This window comes from Megascapheus bottae, chromosome 14, assembly GCF_031878675.1.
Source record: "Megascapheus bottae isolate mThoBot1 chromosome 14, mThoBot2.hap1, whole genome shotgun sequence".
Lineage (NCBI taxonomy): Eukaryota > Metazoa > Chordata > Mammalia > Rodentia > Geomyidae > Megascapheus > Megascapheus bottae.
Window position 1 is genome coordinate 46,948,156 of NC_143522.1, and position 22,226 is coordinate 46,970,381.

The following is a 22,226-nucleotide window of genomic DNA, read 5'->3' on the forward strand; positions in this document are numbered from 1 at the left end:
ATTCTTCAAGTTTTTAAATAATAATAAAATCCAGCATGGATTTAGTCTCAACATATACATTCTTACATTCTTACAACTCTGTGAAGTACATTCTATTCCGATTGAAAATATAGAGAAGACTTAAAGAAATTAGGAAATTTCTTTAGTAGTAAAGCTAGGACTTGACTTTGAGTGTGACCCAAAGCCCATGCTTTTAAACACTACATTCCACTACCTTACTTACCAGATTATACTGTTCTATTCTACTAGTCATTTATTTATCAATAATTTTAGGTTATTAATAAGTAACTATTTATTTCTATGCCAATATATTCTGTGTATGTGTGTTTTAACAAGTTTATATACGCACGAATATTCGCTGACAAATTATTGACAGCAGAAATCTGTGGTAGAAAGAAATAGAAATTTGGCCCTTTTACAATAAAGCTTGTGCTTGATGGGAAAAGAGGAAAGAATGTCGCAAGCACCTATGAAAGAAGCACACTTCCAAATATCACTTTTTTATTCTTCATTGCTTTCATCAAGGTAATGTACAGAGGAGTTACAGTTACATAAGTTAGGTAATGAGTACATTTTTTTAAAAAAAAGTTTTGTTGTTGTTGTTGTAATGGTGGTGTACAGAGGAGTTACAGTTACATAAGTTAGGTAATTAGTAGGTTTCTTTTTGAACAACATCACCCCTCCCCTTGCTCTCTCCCAGTTCTTCCCTCCCAGCCCCATCCACAGGCTGTACAGTCCGTTTTCAACATAGGTCTGATGAGTATTCTTGCCCAATTTGTTTACCCTTTGTCCCACCACTTCTGTATCCCTCAAAAAAAGATAAACAAGCACGACAAAAGGAAATGAAAACTGAAACAGCAACAAAGAAAAACTACCTCTCATTTCCACTTTCTGGAGTTCATTGTGATCACTATTATTTTATGGTCAAATGCACATACCCATTGAACCCTTGTGATCCTCTGCTAAGAACATCCTCCCTTGGTCTCACTATATGCCTATTTAGAGACAGTGTCACCCCTTTCCTCGCTGTCTCCCAGTTTGTTCCTCCTATCCTCACCCATGAGGAGTATAGTTCACTTTCAATATAGTTCCAAACATCACTTTTAAACACACTTGGAGCATTACAGGTAATTATTTGGGATCACCGCCAGTGTCAGTACCATGTATCTCCTGCTTACCATCTGACACTAAGCATATTTTTATATCATCAGGTGTCATTTCTTTCCTAAATTGCCTATTTTTATCCTTTATGCATTTCTCCTAGGTTTATTTTTTCAAATTGATTTCAGTATATGATGTATTGTGGAGAAAAATTATTTGATTGTTACATATAAATTGTAATCATTCCTCCATTACCATTTCTCTAACAACTATAAAATCTTAGCCTTTCAGAAATTTATGCTAATATAGATTGTGCTTTTATGATCTTATCTACCTACCTTGTCTTTGAGCTATCTAACAACATCACACTAAGAAAAACATAAAACAACAAATTGGAGCATATCCTCCAATTTCAAGATTCTAATCATTTATTTTGATACTTTTCATTCCTATATTTAATTCATCTGAGAATTTAAAAAAATATGTAGTGTGGCAAATAGGAATTCATTCTGAAATAATCAGTTGTCCAAATACCACTTGTTAAAAAATCCATACTTTACTTACTAATTGGAATTTTATCATCTTTTAAACTTCTGCATATATATATATCATCTAGACCTTCTGTTCTGTTTCTCCATTTACTATTTTGCTTTACAATGCTGTCTATCTATCAATGTTATACTCTCATAATTATTTTATTGTTATAGTATTTAGGGAATGTCTAAAAACATGCCTTTTTGTATAACGTTCAAATTCCTTCCAGTGTGCAGAGCCCTTCCTGGCATGACTCGTCCCTTCTCCAGGCTCATTCTCATATATAAAGATGCAATAGCAAATGCAAATTGTTTGTAATCTTCTGGTCTCTCACATTCTCCTGACTTTTGCATGTTCTGAATTCCCAAAGGACCCAGACTCCTGATCCACCCCCTTCATTCAAAGTGACCTCATTTCACCCTCCCTACCACCCATCTTTTCTCTACCATATGCTGATTTTTCCTTTTTCCTTCCTTCCCCCCCTTTGCTTCCCCCATCACACCATCTCTCCCTCCCTCCCTTCTTTCCTTCTTTCCTTCCTCTACCCCTTGCCTTTTTTTCTCTTTCTCTACACTCATACAATATAAAATATAACATGGCCCTATCTTCTCTGTCCCACTAGGAGAATATAATAGACACAAAGAAGGATGCTAGTTCATTTTACAGCCTAACTTTTTTAAGGATGTAATAGCTAAGTGTCATATCCTGACAGTATGATATATTTGTATTTAGAACTATGGCAAATATTCCTACTCATTAGTACATGTTGCTGGTATAATATACATACATGTATATTATATATATATATTAGATGTGTGGTCAGAGAAATCATAGCGTGTTTTCTAATAGTGTGTCATCATGTATTATCTATCTATTCAATACAAGGATGCTTTCCAATAAAATAGTCATGTCATCACTTTCAAATTCTGTAAACAGCCAAATTCTTCTTCATTTCATGTGTGTTTTAGGTGGAAAATGATATTTTGCCTTGATATCAAATAATACAGTAAGCATATATTATATGTGGTTCTTGCATAGTAGAAAGCCTTTTCTCATACTGCGTATATAATTTCTTCTAGAAAAAAAACACATTTTTTCTGAAGTACCTATAAATCTTAGGCCATAGTGATAGAATCTTAATCATAAAAATGGAAACATTTGTAAAAATGTTACCTCTTAATTTTGATGCAAAAAGAGTAGTTCATAGATTTCAGTTAGCAGCAAATAGAAAGGGAAAATATTTTAGTATATGCTGTCTTGGCTTTTTTCTTAGTAAAAGCAGATTCCTTTGATTTTCTTATTTGTTTTTAGAATATACATTTAGGGGAGATTGTTCTTGCTCGTATACATAGAGGCCTGCAAATGGGATGGCACTACTCATCTTGATAATTAGCCTCTCCTAGTTTTTCTTTTATCTTCCAAGTAGAAGAATTTGGAAGCAAAGACCATCTTGTTTAAAAACACTAAAATCTGTTAATGTACTCAGAAACTTTCCAGTCACTCATTTCCCAAATGCATGATTCACTTGCCACCAACAGCAATTATTCAACCAAATGATCTAAATCCTTTTATCTAAGGTCTAAATCTCTTGAACCTCTTAAAAACTGAGAGTATATCTTTATTTGATGAGTTTTTGTCCATTATTGGGCTTGAACTCGGGGCCTGGACACTGTCCCTGAACTCTTTTTTTGTCAAAGCTAGCACTCTATTACTTTGAGCACCATTCCAGTTTTTGAGTTGTAATTGGATATAAGTCTCACAGACTTCAAACCTAGATCTGAGCCTTTTGAGTAGCGAGGATTCCAGGCATGAGCCACTGGCACCAGACTTCAAGATTCTATCTTTATTAATGACATAGTGTTTTCACGCCAGTTTTGTAGAGGTGAAATTAAGCTGGGTTTTAGAAGAGCCTTCCAAAGTCTTCATAGTGATTTCCACTATATGACATTCTCATACTTGGCTTTTACCAGCAAGCCTTACTCTAATTTAATGCAGATGGGAGAATTCACAGGAAACAAATGTGGGAAAACAACATGTCACTATCACTGATGAAAGGACCCCTATTTGTCATCTTTCACTGATTTGACAGAAACAAAGTTATCAATAGGTCTATCTACATAATAAAATGAGTCCAAAAGACATAAAGAGATAGCCTTGTTGGTTAGGAGACTTTTTTTTGTGGGCCATGGGGCTTGAACTCTGGGCCTGGGCACTGTCCCTGAGCTCTCCAGCTACCAATGAACCACAGCCCCACTTCCGTCTCCCCTTTCTAGTGATTAGTTGGAGATAGAGTCCCACCATCTTTTGAGCCCAGGCTGGCTTTGAATCGCAATCCTCAGATCTCAGCCTCTTGAGTAGCTAGGATTACAGGTGTGAGCCACCACGCTTGGCTAGGACACTGTTAAAGATATTGTTTGGTCAACAGGAGAATGGTGGCTAGTTTCACTGTTAAGCATGCATTCATAAATGGTGATTACTTTCCTTTGCCTCTGAATATTTTATGAAAGCTTTCTCAGTCTCTTTTATACTTGTTATTCATTTAAGAGAGTGACTGAACGTTAACCTGGCAGGGGAGATACCATGATCTCAAAGGTGGTTTTCCAAGAATGAAATGTATCCAGTGCTGATCCTTGTAGCTTCCCAGAATGTACATAGATCCTGGTATTAGAGGAGTGTATTCTCACTCACTTCTGATTAAAGAAAAACTAATATGTTCATAGACAAATGAGGAGCTTAAAAATTATATTTAAATCCCAAAGTTTCCCAACCCCTACACCTACTTGACTCCATTTCAAGCACTCTAGTAGTCAGTTTTTCCTAAAAGAGGAAAACAGAACTTAAATTATTGTGCTAGCATAGGCAAAGAAAGATAGCAAGCTATTTACTGTAGTGCCCTGTATACTGTGCTGCGATTTTCCACCCATGTTATTCTAGCATGGTATTCATCTCATAGCTGTATAACATCATTATGTCTATATTTTTGTGAGATAAATGAAGATCAGAGAAATAATGTGCCCAAGGACTTATTAGTACCCACACCATGGTTTTTGCATTACACTACCTTACCTATTACTAATGACCAAATTTTATTATTGGGAAAAAGCAAATGTGGAAGTGTGTTTTATAATAGTGTGTCATCGTCTATCTATTCAGTACAAGGATGCTCTAATTTTTAAATTGTTGGTCCTCTTTGGTATTTCAGCCCTCAAATTATATAGCAATCTAAAGCAGAGTTTTGTCTCTTCCTTAAGTGAAATATGAAAGCTATGGAAGAACAGTGTATGTTCTGTCGACTAAACCTTAGTGATTTTGTGGCAGCACCACAGCGCCTGACAACTCAAGACTTTTATTGCAGTCATACCCTCAACCCTTGCAGTCAACTACCTAAGCTTTTCATCCATCTGATTTTATCCTGTCTGTTCTTGCTCTCTTATGAGAATAATTTTGAGGCATTGGTTTGCTCAAGGCAAATAACTAAGAAATAACTAGGTCAGATTAAACTTAGTTTCAAATGAGAAACATGTTGATTGCTAGTGCTTTCAGAAATACGGTATTCTTCAAAAAGTATTGCTGTAGAAAATGTGTGGTTGCATGAGGGAGGGAGAGAATATGTGAACTGTGTTTAGTTTCATGATTTGTTTTCTGTAACTGCTGATGCTGTCCAAAGTATCATCTTACAATCAGACCACTTGGTGATTATAATATTTTCTAGTTAAATGACATTTAAGGCCTCATTTTATGAGCTCCAGCATAATTGGCTAATTTGGTAAACTCCAGATGTGTGAGATAATATGCCACTCATTTAAGTGCCTTTCAGACAGCATAAATGGCACAGCCCCAGGAGGTATAATCACTCCCTCTTGTTTTCATTAAGGAAGGGAGTGAGTGGCTTGTGACACAGACAAAGGAAGTGGGATGTCTGCCCTTCCAGTCAACAATTTGTTAAGATGTGGACATTTTCTTTTTATCTATGGATTCACTCCAAGACCTTAGGCCAAAGTGTCTTCATGGATCTACTTCCTAAAAAGTAGTTTACTTAATCTAACATGGCTGGCTGACTTTACTGCGCCCTCAGAAAATAGGATGACCTGCCATGATGGAAAATGCCCGGAGTAAAGTAGTCCCTGGAAACCATCCCTCACTCTCAGATGGAATTGAAGGGAAGTGTTGAGGTTGAAGAGACCAGAAAAGAGCTAACTCTGTCTATAGCCAGGAATTGTAGATATTTCAATTAACTAACTATATCCTTATCACCTAAAAGAAGTTTCATCTTCAAAGGGCCCAGTATTTGTTTCTGCTGATTGTTTTCCCCTTGAATAACAGAAATGAAGTCGTGTACCAGGCATTACTAGAACGTAGTGACTGGTCTCTGGCATCACATTTGCCTGATCCTAGAGGTGATCCCTCTTATCTGACTAGAGATCCAGTGAGGCTCACATAAAGCTGAGTTGTCAATGAAATATAATCTATACTCCAGCTCCCTGAAATAATCTGCAGTGTAAAGCAATTGTGTGTAGTTCATTCAACTTGCAAGCCTGTTTTATCCAAGGGAAATCTGTTTCTGGCAGTCGCCAGAGATATGTGTGACTTCTGTGGTGAGTATTGGTACCTAATGCCCTCTCTCTTCCCCTCTTAATTTTACCAAACAGACACTACCCAGTTGAGCCCCCAGAGTAGATCCTTGTTTTTAAGTGATATCCATAAGAAAAGTAAAGAACTCAACTTCTCTTGTGCCATACTGCAATTCAATGCTTCCCTGCCTAGAATTCTTTCTTAATGATTTAGCAAATTCTCTCTACCTCAGTAGAAAAGAAACAATGAAAAAAGAAGAGAGTGGGTTAGAACTTATAGAATAAACTATATAGTGACTCTAACTGACAAGTTCCAGGACCAGAACATGCTATCCAAAAGAGTGAGATTATTTTCTTCCTCCAAATCTGTTTTGGAAGGCTTGACAAGAGATGCTCAATTCAAGATTGGATATGCTATTACCATTCTCAATTGGTTGATGTTCCTTCAAGAAATGGTTTATCTATGGTTTGGTATATTGCACTCAGAAATTTTTAGTCACAAAATTGTATTTGTTAATATCCTCAGGAGATGGATTTGGGGACCCTAAGAAGATACACAAATTCTTGGATGGTCTAGTCTCTCAGGTGCACAACACATGCACATCCTTGCAAATGTCTGAAATAATCCCTAGATTACTTATAATATCTAGCATAATGTAATTGCAATGTAAATAGTTATATTGTGTAATTTAAGGAAGAATAACACAAAGAAGTCTGTACATGTTCAGTACAGATGCAGTACTTGTAAAAAAAAATCTTTAATTACCATATGTTAGTTGGACAAGGAGGAGGTTCATTGTGACATCCCCATACAAACATATAATGTACCCCAATAAATTCACACCTTCTGTCCCTCTCCCTCATCCCTAATCCTCCCTTTCTTACAGCAATTTCAGCAGTTTCCATTGTTCAATTTTCATTCATGGATATAAAGTTCTTAGACCAAAGCTGGGAACTAGTGGCTCATGCCTATAATCCTAGAGGCTAAGATATGAGGATTGCTGAAATTAACCGGAGGTGGACCTGTAGCTCCAGTGGTAGAGTACTGGCCTTGAGCAAAGCAGCTCAGGTTCAGTGCCCAGGCCTGCATTCAGGCCATAGGACCAGTACCAAATCACAACAACAACAAAAATACATGGACCATATTTACCCTTATTCATACACTTTATTGGTTCTCCCTTTCCTACTGACACTCCTTCACAATATAGCCTTTTACCTTCCCACAATTCACTTTATATATATAAATAATATGTATTAAATAAATATTATATATTATATATTAATTATATACAGTAATTATACAAAGAACATTTTACCATAATAACATGATTGAACAATAGGAGGCTAGGGATGATAGGAAAGGAGGAAGAAACAAATAAGGCTAACCTAGCTGAATTTAATATATGCTCTAGTAACCATGGTGACATCCATATTACACAGATACAGGTCTGTGTGTGTATCTGTGTGTGTGTGTGTTTGTGTGTTTGTGGTACTGGCATTTAAAATCGGTGCTTCACCTTTACTGAGACAGACACTTATCTCTCAGCCATGCTTTCAACCCACAGAAGCATTTTTTAATGATTTTGATGTATAGTTAGTTGAATCCCTGGATGTGAAATCTGTGAATGTAAAATGTCAATAGTAATCTAATTTTACAGAAACTGTGCAATTTAACTTGTAATTTAAAACTTGGATTATGTGACTAATAACTTGAATTTGGATTGATTATCAAGTCAAGGTTGCAAATGAAAGAAGAAAAGGCAAGAAGAAAAATTAGCAAAGGCCAAGCAAGGGCTTATTTCCACATTAAAAATAAATAGATCATTGATCCATTGACACATTATTTGGCATCTAACTCTTGCCAGATTATTGTTGCTGGCTTCGGTGACACTGGGTGGTGAGGCAGAGGACATTCTCCACAAAACAGATGCTGAATTTTCAAAGGGCTCAGACATAGCTTCCATGTCCCTGTGTTGTTTCTTTTTCAAAGTCAGAGCTCTTTGTTATGCCCACAGAGTGACCTTTAAAATGGTGTCAGCTCGGGGCCAGGAGTTTGGCCTAGTGGTTAAAGTGCTTGCCTAGCATGCATGAAGACCGGGTTCGATTCCTTGGTACCACATACATAGAAAAAAGCCAGAAGTGGTGCTGAGGCTCAAGTGGTGGAGCTCTAGCCTTGAGAAAGTCCAAGGACAGTGCTCAGGCGCTGAGCACTGTCAGTTCCTAGATCTTGCTGCTGTCATCACTACTGTCTATGAGCTTACAGTCACACCATAAGCCTCGAACTAACAATACTTTCTGACTTATTGACTGGCTTTGGCAAGGACTTTACTGTGGCCTCAGAGTAAGTGAGAACATTTTCAATGATGTCAGCCCATCAACAGAGTCTGATTAAGAGACCAAGGACAGCCCCTCTCAACACATGGTGCCTGTTGACAGGAAATAAAAAAGGAGGACCAGGTGTCTGGGGGAAGCAGTCATCTTTTTGAAAAGCTGATATCCTAATTCAGAGCATGGGAGATGTTCCTTAGAAACATTGCAGGCCTTTATCTTAATTTTATCCTGGATTCCTGATGGGCTAGAAGTTTAGTCACCTTTGCAGAAAGAAATATGCCTTTACTCAAACCAAAATGCACTTGCTAGTGATTGTATAGTGATTCATTTTTAGATGCAAATGAGAAAGAAGCCGATATCATAAAAGCACTTTCTTTCTGAGCTTGATTCTCTCATTGCAAAAAATAATTTGTATATGACATGACCGATAGGCCTAAAGGAATAATATTTTACCTTTATCATTGATTTCATACATTTTTGGCAAGCTGAGTGACTTTAACCATACTTATCATCCAGATCTTCTATGGAAGTGATTTGAAACAAGAGGAAAGGAGAGTTGGACACTACTACTATAATAGTGACTATGTTTAAAACCATGTTTTGGCCTTTTAACTTCTTGCAAAACATGTCCACAAGTATTATTGCACTTGATGCTTATGAAAACCCAAGCAAATAGGAAGGTGGAAAATACAATTCTACTTTCCTGGACAGAAAACTTAAAAGAGATGTCAAAGGACTTGTTTAACATTCCCCAGCTGGTAACTGTTGGAGCTGGGATTTATTTGAAGTCCTCATTATTACTAATAACAGAAACAGTACCTCAGATTTACATAATCTCCTTTATGGCTTCAAAGCATGGACACACAGCTCATCTTAACTGAATAACAACCAGAGTAAGTATGGAAGAGATATTATGACTGGCCGCAGAAAGGTTTCTTGTCCACCCAGAGGAAAACTCCAGTGGTAGGGAGTGTAGTGAAGTACCAGAATGCTAGATCGAGGCCTTAGATGAGCACTCAAAGAATAAAAAGTTTTCATTTTTTAAGAATGAAGAAAGAAAACCTAGCAAATAAATTTAGACTAAAGTTGGCACCATCATCCTGTGAAACCAAGAAGCGCCTGATCCTTGGGTCAGCAAAATTATTGAGTGCAAAGGAAAGGGACCAGCTCTAGGTTTGGGTTAAGAGACTTACTAAATAACTAACTCAGTTATCTGACACATCAACCAGCTGTCTGATGCAACCCACATATTGAGGAATAATCAGGAAGCGCTCCTGAAATATGAGATAAGGTGTTTAATCAAGACTGCTTTGGATGAAAAGGGGATGGTAAAAATGATCATATGATTGGAGCATGTTAAGATAATGTAGTCCTACAGCAGATACCACTTGCTATACTTGTGGCTTTGTTCTCCTGCTATTAAATACTGTGTAATTTCTTCTATTTTTGGTCATAGAGAACTCAGTAGAAAACAAAGGCCTGGTAGCAAAAACATTCATGCAGTTGTAGTCCTCGTGATTACAAAGCAGAAATAAATTGAGAAATGTTTTTATATCCCTTAGAGGCTGTGTGTTGATTGGTAGATGGATGTTATTTGATTTTCTTACCTTCAGCCTTTCTATATTGCAATTATAGAAGAGTCAGTAACCAAAAGGAGTAAAGGAAAGATATGTGTGTATCATTACAATCATGTATTCTTTAATTTTTGGTCAACAAGACAACATATATTAAAAATCAAACAATAGATATTTCCAGAAGTTAGTGGCTATTGATAAAGGAACCAAAATTCAAAGGCTATTTCAATATAATCCATTAAACACGGAAGCATTATGATACCTGGTTTCATGTATAAAATGAACTAAAATACATGCTAGATTACAAATGTAAGATTATTTAGTGTTATTATAAAGATGATACACAGGGTTTGCAATTACATAAGTCAGATGGGCACAACTTTTTAGACAATGTTCATCCTACAAACATGTTTTAACTGCCTGTCTTAATTCCTTTATTCCTATGATCTGGTTCTTTCTATAACCATTTTTCATTATCACCCAAAGCCATCTAGTTTTTCTAGAATCTGAGATACTGATGATTACAAGATGGGCTATTTGTTCATCAGAACTAATAGTTTCTGACAATTAGGTGTCTTACTATGACTTAACAGTGGGCATGAATGATGAGTGGGAATAATACATTCTAAATGACTTTCCAAACCTTTTTGGTATGAGTGACTAATAATGGAAAAATCATGTCATTTTCACCTTTAGAAATTTTGGGTGATTTCTCATTGATCCAGTTGAAAAGCAGACACTAGGAGAATCCAAAGAGCTCCTATGTCTTCATATTCGTGGATAAAGAATTCACTTCCAAGCACACTCATGTATATGTTGACAGAATTTAGATTTTTCCTGGTTAGCTGATAGACCAAGTGATTCTGTCACTAAGTAGTTCACCCTTAGTTCATTGCCAGATGGACTTCTTCACCTCCAAGCAATAGAAAATCAAAAAAAAAAAAATAACAAGAGAATAAGAGTAAGAACCCGCAATGCAGAAGCCAGTCTTTTATTTTCTGATCTTGAAAATGACTTCATGTCACATTTGCCATATTCTTTTCAACAGAAAATTCATTAAGCCCAGCCCATCTTCAAATGGAGGAAAGTAAAGTATAATGAGATTTAGTAATTTGGCTTAAGCTCCCCAAAATTACAAGAGGAATTCTAATCCAGGTCTCCAAATGTAGTCACAGAGGAAAAAGATGATATGAGAACAGAGGAAGGGGATGATTTCTACTTAAGATAGTAAAAAAAACAAATCAAAAGAAGCTAGCATCTGAGTGAGGGCATTTATGGTAATCCAAATTCTCAAAGAAGACATTCAAGTGAAGTTGCACGCAGAGATAAATTAGGCTACCACATGTTGAAGAATGCCACTGATTTCTAGCAGCTACCAGAAGCTAGGAAAGAGCCTTTAGAAGGAACAAACTCTGAAGACATCTTCACTCTGGCTTTCTGGCTCTCAGAACTACAAGAAAACAAACTTCCATTGTATTAAGTCATCCAATCTTTAGCAGTTTTAGGAAATTATTTTTGTTTGTTTTTTTGCCAGTCCTGGGCTTGAGCTCAGGGCCTGAGCACTGTCCTTGGATTTTTCTCAAGGCTAGAACTCTACCACTTGAGCCTCAGCACCACTTCTGGCTTTTTCTAAGTATGTGGTACCAAGGAATCGAACCCGGGTCTTCATGCATGCTAGGCAAGCACTCTACCACTAGGCCAAACTCCCAGCCCTTAGGAAATTATTTTTACTTCTTTGGCAGAGCCGGGGTTTGAACTCAGGTCCTCTCACTTGCTAGGCAAGTGTGATATGATTTGAACCACATCCCCAGCTCTAAGAGAATTTTAAAAGGCAATAAATATTAAAACGTTGGATTTCAGCCATAACAAAATGGTTTGTGTCAGAACAATTCTATTGCTGAAACTAAAGTGAACCTAAGAAAAAATACAGGAAACGACTCCTTGAAAGCATTCAAGAGCTACCAAAGCAAGCAGAATGTATGAAAGTCTCGCAGACCTGAGGAAAAGGAGCCCATTAAGTGAGCTGTGTATTTGTGTGGGATCCTTTATGTAAAGGTTGTGATAAACCACGTTGGAGGGTGGAGGAAAGAGTCAAGACTGACTCTGTCTGAGGGAAAAACCTGTAGATCCACATTCAGAGCTACGATATGGCTAGGATTTAAAGAGCAGACATCCTGGAGAATAGAGGAATCGCCTAGTAGTGGGCCCAGACATCTTTAACACCATAAGCCATTTGCCAGCTCCTGGTTGTGTTGCATGTAAGCAGGAAGCTCCACAAAACCTCACAACGTTATCAGGGAAACAAGTAGCAGAGACCAAAAGAGAGTTTAGCAGCCCCATCATGTTTCCTCTCTAGTGGAAGATGCTATTGTTGAGAGGTTCTTCAACTCTTTTTTTACAATCAATAAAACTTAACAGGATATTAGGAGAAAAAAAAACTAATCCAATATCAAAGGAAATGGATAAGTTATCCAAATTTTTAAATTATTACACAGTGCCTCCTTACATTCCTTTATTATGATACTCTATGACTACCACAAAAATCTTTCATCACTATTTTTAAAGCCATTGTTTGAGGTCTCTAAGAATACACACTCCGCATGCAGCTGATGTAGCACTGTCCATGTGTAAAACTTTTTCATCTTGCAAAACTTACACAGTACCCATTAAATAATAATTCTTTACTCTCCTTCCCATCCCCCCTGGAAATCTCTACTCTACTTCCTGTCTCTCTCTGAGCTTCACTGTTCTAGGCACTTTGTTAATAATCATACGATAATTGTCTTTTTGTGACTGATGGCTTATTTTACTTAAAATAATATGTTTAAGATTAATCTATTTGTTAGCATGTATCAGAATTTCCCTTTTTTTCTATTATATTCCCTCCCTTTCTCTTCATTCAGCTACTAAACACTTCTTGTAGTGTGACCTTCACTTTAATTTTTCAGATGTTCCTTCAGTATGATGGCACACTATTTAATATATTTTTGGCCTGGACTTGGTTTATGTATGTTTGATACCTGAGAACTAGCATTATGGTGAACAGAATGTGCTGTCTTCATCCTTAAATCCCAAATTGCTCAGGGCCATAACATATAAACCATGGGTTTAAGTTTGGCATTCTCAACTTCCTCCTTTCATGTCTATGGATCTCCTGCTCAGGATGCTGACATTTTACCTTTCCTACACTCCTGTCTTAACTCCTTCCTCTACCCTATCACCTGTCTTAAATATTTAATCTTTTTGCTACACCTCTTCAGAACATGATGGCTTTTGATGGCAGCTATCTCCAGTGATGGGGCATTCCTTGGGGAAATCCATTTTGTTTTAGCTTTGGCAAGGATGAGCATACTTTTATTACATAGAACAAAGGGAGTATTCACCAGGACTTGAGTTTTCCAATAGAATTCCTTCAGTTTTCTTTTCCCCTTTCTTCATCACATATCTATGTTTCACATCTTATTTTGAGCTCTTATTTTGGATCTCTACTATAAAAAGCTTTCTCTTTACCACCTACTCCTTCTCCATTCTCTTTCTTTCCTTCTCTCTTTCTTTCCTTCTTTATTTGTTCTTTCCCCCTTCATTCTGTCTTTCTTTGTGTCTGAAAAGGAGACATTCATTTCATCAGGATATCTAAAATGAAGAGTTCTGTTCATGATATTGGAAAATTGCATTTTTAAGGTTCCTTAATTTTTCTGGTGTGAGATCCAATTTCTAAACTTTACAAAGCTATTAATATATGAAATAAGCAGCAAATAATCCTATTCCACCTAAATGCAGGTATCTACACCCTTCTATATTTGTATCATTTTGCTTACCAGCCCCCTAAAAATACCTGACACCCAGGAAATGATATATCATGATGACTATGTGTACACAGCCCTCTATTAAAAGTCAGTTATAACTCTGGCCTTCTGCTGTTTAATTCTACAACAAAATGACTGCATGAGCAAAAATAATTATTTCAGCTACATAATTCTAGTCTTTTGACAAAATCCATCTGAGAGCAACAGCTAATTTGATAGAGATTCAGGCAATAAGAACATACATGTGCATTTCTAACAGCTTTGCTATCTCTTCACACTCTTTATACAACCATTCTCAATTACAGAGGAAGAGAGGAGGGCGAAACAAAACCACCCAAGGGACTTTCCAGACAGAAGGAAACTGTCCTGTAGGAAATTTTGGAAAATCTTCAAAGTGTGCCTTTTATTGAACTTATTTCTCTTCCTAGGACAAATGGGCACATCAAGCATAAAATTTAATTGAGACACACTAAAGTAAGAGTCTGGGTTACCTGAATAGGAGAAGTTACAGCATTCCATTAAGGAGACACCAAGGTGCTAAAAACACATTGACTGCCTTGTGTGATATTGAACTTCTAATCACCACTGACTATTTGAATCATCATTTACTTTGGATTTCAGCAGCCTCCCATTAAACTCTTCTGTGTGATTCTATTTTAGATTTCATTTCCTGGGTGTTTGTTTAAATTTAAGAGCCAGTATGCATATAGACAGTTCTTTGACAGCGAAGGGGAAAAAAAAAGCCACCATGAGTATATCTGTTTATTGAGGACTGACAGCTTTATAGCTAACATAAAAATAATCTAACGTTTATTAGGGTAATGTTTGGAGTAAGGATTAAGTGAAACTACTGAATAGAGAAAACCTTTTCATCCTATTGAGGCTTTTCAAGTAAAGTTCGTGATCTATTACATTAAAATATTTTGTGTTCGTTTCCTTAATGCTTGTCCCTTGATTTGTCCCACTACTCACTCTCCTCTACTTTGTTCCCAAAATGGTGCTTTACAACAGGGGTTTTGAAGTATGTAAAATTGTAGAAGAGAGAGGAAGAAAGAGAGAGAAGCTATTGTTGAGAAACTGGCTGCAGTGATTTTCCCAGGCACACAAACATTTTAGATAAAATAATAACAACAATAGTAATAATGATAATGACAAGTCTAGACTCTGTTACCCATCATGTAAAGTGTTTCCTTTTTTCTACACCTTATGCATAATAAGAGTCCATGGATTTTTTTATTGCTGTTGTGTCAATTTTGTGGTTTATTTTTGTCTCATTGCTGGAGGTAAGAATCAGAACTTGCTTTAAACTATTCTAAAACTGATTTAAAACTACTAATGACTATCTTTTTCTATTTTGTTCTTAGCCAAATTTAACAACACAAGACAGTTTTATCTTTAAGGAAATATTTAAGAGTATTAAAAATAAGCTTTTCGGGGCTGGGAGTTTGGCCTAGTGGTTAAAGTGTTTGCCTAGCATGCACGAAGACCCGGGTTCAATTCCTCAGTACCACATTCATAGAAAAAAGCCAGAAGTGGTGCTGAGGTTCAAGTGGTAGAGCTCTAGCCTTGAGAAAGCCCAAGGATAGTGCTCAGACCCTGAGCTCAAGCCCAGGACTGGCAAAAAAAAAAAAAAAAAAAAAAAGCTTTTCAACTGGGTGCCTGTGGGTCACACCTATAATCCTAGATTCAAAGGAGGCTGAGATCTGAGCAGTAAAGTCACTGTGAGACTCTTATCTCCAATTAACCATTCAAAAACCCAGAAGTGGAGCTGTGGTTCAAAAGGTTAGAGTGTTAGCCTTCAGCAAAAGAGCCTCACGTTAGTGTCCCCACAACAGACAAAATAATAATAGGCTTTTTCTTTTTCTATGCAGAACTATTATTCATTTGAAAATAGATAATCTAGTAGACCAAAAATAGTAAATCATAATATTGTTAGGTTAACAATGCTTGACTTTTTAATTTAATGTTAATAAAATGATCACTCATACCACTTTTCCTAACATCATTCCTCCAAACATGAAGAATTTTATGATCATTCTATACATTCTAGCCATATTCTGATCAGTCATTACTATGTCTCCCTTTGCCATATTTCCCCATCCCAATCCTATTTTTTATTAAGCAAAATATATGGGAGAAAAAAAATTAAACAACTTAATAAAAGGTCACTAAGGATTGGCTGTAGAGCTAGAAATGAAAAGCAGATTTTCTAACTAGGTTCAGCACCAAACTGTATCCTTGAAAAGTCTATCTCCTAACAAGACTGATATGTGAATATTCCATCCCCCATTTTTCATTTCATAATTTCAACTATGTGTCCCGGGGCTATAGGAAGGCTTAGTGGATGTATGCTATATGTCTACATGTGAACAGAACAAGGAGCGTCTGTGCCTGTCAGAATTTGTCAAAGCTGATCAGTTTTCCCAAAGCACTGTATACCAGGTGTTCTCCTAAAGCAAACGAGCACTTCATTACAAGGTAGCGATAGAACTGTTTTAAGTCAGGATTCTATCACACCATCTGGTGTCCACGGAACCCTGCAGAAGGTTTAAATTATAGGTGGAATTTCACAAATGTTTTCTCAACTAAATGATATGACAATGTTTAACTCCGTTTAAAGATAGATTTAGTCTATTTTGTAAACATATGTTTACTTGGTTATTTAAAATAGGATAGGGAAAGGGGGAAACAAGATGAGGGGAGGGGGTCGGGGGAGGGAAATGGGGACCAAGACATGAGAAAGGATATCAATGTTTGTGAAGTAATAATGTACCTTCTATCTGGTGAATATAATGTAACCCTTCTACTAATTACAATAAAAATATATGAAAAAAACCTAAAAACAGAAAATAGCCTACTCTCTAAGTGGAACATTTGTTTTATTCCTTCATAGATTCAATTTGGCCTTCCATCCTTTCTTCAGTATCAAATCCTACATGGTGGTGGTTGCCTGTGTTGTGAATTGTAATACTTTGATTTCAAGGGATTGCTAGTCAGTTGTCAAAATTGGAATTTTCATTTTGTTTTTGGAGCATCAACTGGTGGGCTCTTGAGAGCTAATTGATCTAGAGGCTCACAGGCTCTTCTTACTGGAGAAGTCACTTCCTGTCACTGTGGTGTGAACAACTCCTTGGCATTTAGATTACACTTGTTCTGATAGGGGTTAGATGCTTCTAAATTCTGCCCTAAACCAGTCTACAGAAACTGCCCACTGCTTTTCAGACAGAGTCCGTGGCACTAACATGGCTCTGGGTCTCTTTCTGTGGATTTGGAGCTGGCTCCTCTTCTACATTGTTGTCAGAAAATTCCGCCTGGCAAACTGCTCCAAGTTAGGTAGAGTGTGGAACCTGCAACTGCACAATGCCACACCACACAGCTCACCTCAGTTTTTAGAAAATAAACTTTTCCTCCTCATGGAACTTCTATGATTAAAAGTATGAGGGCTTACAAGGAACCTTTTATGAATTCATCCTCTTTTAAAACCAAACACAAAAACCTCTAAGTATAGATGATTGACATTTTATTTTACATTTTTATAAAACATCTGGACCACCTTTGTTAGAATATGTTTGGCCGGCAGAGTTGTCAGGCAAGTATGTGAGAGTCTCACCATAAGAAGCTGGGTTTCAGAAGTTCGTCCAAATATGTAGCAGATAAAACTGCCCTGAGCAACATTCCATTCAAAATGGAATAATTTGCTTATGATTTAGATTTGAGTAAATGGACCACTTTTATGTTCCATAGGTGATTGTTAACAAAATTAAAATTATTTTAAAGCTATAGCAGGATTTTAAAAATCATATTTTAATGTTTCTTAAAAAGTTTTTCCCAAAGCCACTGGCCACTAACAAGAAGAGCATTGTAAATAGATTTTTGAATTAAGATTATTATAATAGCTATAGTCACATTGGAGTGTTAGGAGGTTTCCTAATTTCCTTTTGATTCACAAGGTCAAAATAAATAAAGTTTTCTCTATGATGGTCCTGAGTAATGAAGGCATAGTAGATGGTTTAAAAATGAAGTAAAACTGGGGGCTGGGAGTTTGGCCTAGTGGTGGGGTGCTTGCCTAGCATACCTACCACATATACATAGAAAAATCCAGAAATGGTGCTGTGGCAAATGTGCTAGAGCTCCAGCATTTAGAAAGCCCAGAGACAGTGCTCAGGCCCTGAGTTCAAGGCCCAGGACTGACAAAAAAACAATGGAGTAATTCCTCTTGTAAGTAGTTTGAACTTGTTGAAAGTTATGAATTTTTTAGTCCATTAATATATGTATATGAAAATTACAAAAATTTTAGTCCATTTATGTATATATAATATATATACATTAAAAAAGATAAATCAATCAGGTGCTGGTGACTCATTCCTATAATCCTAGTTACTCAAAAGGCTGAGATCTGACACTCACAGTCTGAAGCCAGCTCAGGCAGGAAAGCAGGAAAATTGGTGAGACACTTCTCTCCAATTAACCACCAAAAAGCTAGAAGTAGAGTTTTGGCTCAAGTGATATAGTGCTAACCTTGAGTGAAAAAGCTTAGGGACAATACTCAGGCCCTGAGTTCAAACCCCAACAGAAACTCACACACACACACACACACACACACACACACACACACATAAAGTATTTAAAATATCAAATCTTTAAAATTTAGTTCTTGAACAAGAGACTTTATTATTCCAGCAGCAAATATCTCTACAAGTTTGATTTGTCACATAATTATATTTTCCAATCCTAAATTTTAGTCTAAAGCAAATATATTACATAGTGTTGTTAAATGTCCATTAAAAGATTCATCTTAGATTCATTTATTATATTTTATTAAAAGAAAGAAATATTTTCTTTGATTTGAGGGAACAAAAACATCTTGGGGCAGAAAGAACAGCAAACATCACTAGTTAAAAAAAGGCCTTCTCTTTTGAGTCTGTCTTATTTCACCTAATAGGATTTTTTTTCTAAGTCTTTCCATTTCCTTACAAATGGGGCAATGTCGTTCTTTCTGACAGCAGCATAGAATTCCACTGTGTATAAATACCACATCTTGTTGATCCACTCATCAACTGAGGGGCATCTGGGTTGGTTCCATATCTTTGCTATGGTAAATAGTGCTGCAATGAACATTGTTGTGCTAGTGGATTTAGTATGTCCTTGTTTCTGGATGATTGGGTAAATGCCAAGTAGTAGAATTGCTGGGTCATAGGGTAGCTCTATGTGTAGTCTTTTGAGGAACTTCCATACTGCTTTCCATACTGGTTGAATGAGTTTACACTCCCACCAACAATGTAGTAGTGATCCCTCCTGGCCACGTCCTTACCAGCATCTGTTGTTATTAGAGTTCTTGATAATGGCCATTCATTTGTCATAATTAGTATAAACCTTGGACTCTCCTAGCAGAGCATTCCAATAGGGCAAAACCTAGATACATAAGACCATATAGGAAGAGGCTAAATGAAAGGACCTCCAGGATATGGAAACAAAAGCCATATAATGAGTGATTGTTGTCCTTAATGTACTATCATAACATCTCATCTCTTTTGTTGTCCCTTGGTTATTCTCATATTGTTGCAGGGGCAAGGGTGGGGAGAGGGAAATGGGGACAAAAACATGGGAAGGGGTAGCAATGTGAAGTAATGCACCTTCTATCTGGCGAATTAATTACAATAAAAAAAGTCTTAAAAAAGAAAAAGAAAAAGATCTTATCTATTTCTAGTCCCTGTTATACTGTCTCTGACTATTCTTTGCCTGTATACTATTTTACTGTACTAGCCTTGGATACAGAACTTTTTTTCACATTTGCTTTAATGCTTTCTGATTGACAGCTTCATCTGTATTAACTGTTTGCTTTCCTTTGTGGTTACATTATATTCACTCTTCAAATCTGTACTCTTTTCATAGCCCAATAAAATGAATGTGTTTCATGAACTTCTTTGATTTGCTTCTTCTTGCCAAGATTTTTTTTTTCTATTTCTTTACTGATCTCCACAATGAGTACTTTACTCCTGGCCTCTTGAAGGTGTGTGTGAGTGATGAAGTTCCATTGTTTACATAGAACCAAGCCAAAACTTGCCATTTGAAAGATAAAGCCAGAAGAGAATAAAGGCCATGTGTCAATACAAAAAGACTGACTGCAGCTATTTTCCCTTGTTTGTGTATACAGTTATTTCTATGGTAACTGCACATGGATTTTGGAGTTTTGGATTTGACTCTGGGGATGTACACAAGTAGCTTGAAAACAGTTGGCCTCCTATCTCTGAATTCACCATATACTTACACTTGTCCTTCTTGTTCACTCCTGTTTGCAAATAAGTGACATGTAGAAAACCATCATAACATTTCTGCTGGAGCAGGGGCAAGGGTGTTGTGGTCTTTCCAGGAAGAGTCAGGGCTGGGTCAGTGAGGAATTAAGATATCCATAAGGATAAATGCAAGGTAGAAAACAGCATGTTTTCTCATCCACACTTCACTGCTTAGAAGTGTACACTTAAGTATTTCCAGTATTTTCTGTTAAGAATAGGAAGAATTTGCTCCTGACTTTGCCAGGAATCATGCATGCATATATATCCATCCTATACCACCTACATCCTAACTCTATTTTTCTATTTTCTCTTAATAAATCTGGAGGTTTCAGATGATGTGGGAATTCTGTTTCTTTTTCCACAAAGTGATCTGATCACAATGCTCTTCCTTGTACTTTGGCTGTAGCTAAATGTGTGCATTGATATATGCTTAAAGATTATATTTTTATTTTACTCAGTTTACTTTTTAAAGTAATGTTAATATAGGATGACATTTTTGAAGATAACAGCTCTAGGGGAAGGCATGCATTAGTAACTAGAACTCTAGGAGAGTGATAGGAAGAGACAACTAGAGAGCAATGCTTTTAAAGTGTTGACTGTGAGATCTGGCAGGAGCTGAGATAATCCTAAAAAATATTTGTTTTTGATGTATCTCATGAGGCTGGGTACCTAAATACCTTTTCAGAAGGCACAATACCAAACTTAATAGTACAAATTGTTTTCCGTTATTTTCATGAGGCAAGAACTATTATACTGAAAAAGTAGAAATCAGTAAATGGTTCCGTGATGACAAATTAAGCAGTAGAATTTTAGAGACCAAAATTTGCAGTTAAAATGTACAGATTAAGTTTTTGTTACATAACAATGCCGACTTTGGGTGTCTGAGTCTAGATTTTTCAAGAAATCTTAGCTGGGTAGCATCTTTGTTTCAGTTATATGGTTGTGTACACTTTGAATATTTCAATTAATTCGCAACTTGATTGAAAACCAAATTTTCTGTTTATGTAATACTTAGAGTAACATTTTGATGCGGGAGGAGTTTGTTCCAGGTCTTGACTGTGGGTTTTCAATTGTCTATGTGGTTTGCCTTCCATTAACAGGAGTCATTGGGAACTGGATGTGTGACAGCCATCAGTAATAATTCTAGTGGCAAGAGTTTTACAGGACTCTGTTAAAAAAAATCTTGAAAAGGATCATAGTTTGGTGGAGATTTCAAATATGAGACCTCAGACAGTCTTCTGTCTTTCTTCCTTCCTAATCTTTCCTCTCTCATATCTGTCTATCCCTAAAATAGAAAATATTGCCCTATTTTCTCTCTCCTTATCACTGGCACAGGACTTGATATAAATTATTGGCTTCATTTTAAATCTTCATTTTAAATCTGGTTCCAGTTGATGGCCCAACTCCATCTCAGAGTATTTATGAAAGAACAAAAGCACTTACCTAGTTCCACTAAATATTTTTCATTCTATCATCAAAAAGACAAAATGTAAGCACTTTAGAATATTTCATTGCATATATTCATAGTACATATCACTGAAAAGTAGACATCAGTGTACAGCTGGGTAAATTTTCAGATACCCACACATGCAACATTTCTGAACAAGACAGGATATAGTTCTCAGAAGCATCCTTTCAGTAAAGGCTGTGCCCCACCCCCACTAGAGGCAATGTCTGGCCATTCCCATGTTGACTTTGTAATTTCCAAATATCCCATGGTTTTTTCACCAGGTTTATTGGCTGATTTTTGTGGAAGAGCAAAGGGAGGTGGTTAATCCCCTATAGCTGGCTTCTTTGCATTGTGGGATTTTCCTAGCTGTTAATTATTAACTTTTCCTTAAAATAAAACTTCCATTGTGTTGGGAGAAAAACTCCATGAGCACAGTACATGTGATATAAATCACTTTTATGTCTGTGAAACAGCTGAGTTTACATTTTTATTACATTGTTTGAAAAAGTATCTTTTCATCTGGAAAGAATCAGTTTAAAATGTGATTGTCAACACACACACACACA

General features: G+C 36.5%; 1 protein-coding gene across 2 annotated transcripts in view; it reads left to right on the forward strand.

The window, feature by feature from the left end:
- Positions 1-22,226, forward strand: part of Slc25a21 (solute carrier family 25 member 21) — a 478,529-nt gene that overhangs the window by 348,397 nt on the left and 107,906 nt on the right. The window lies entirely within an intron of this gene.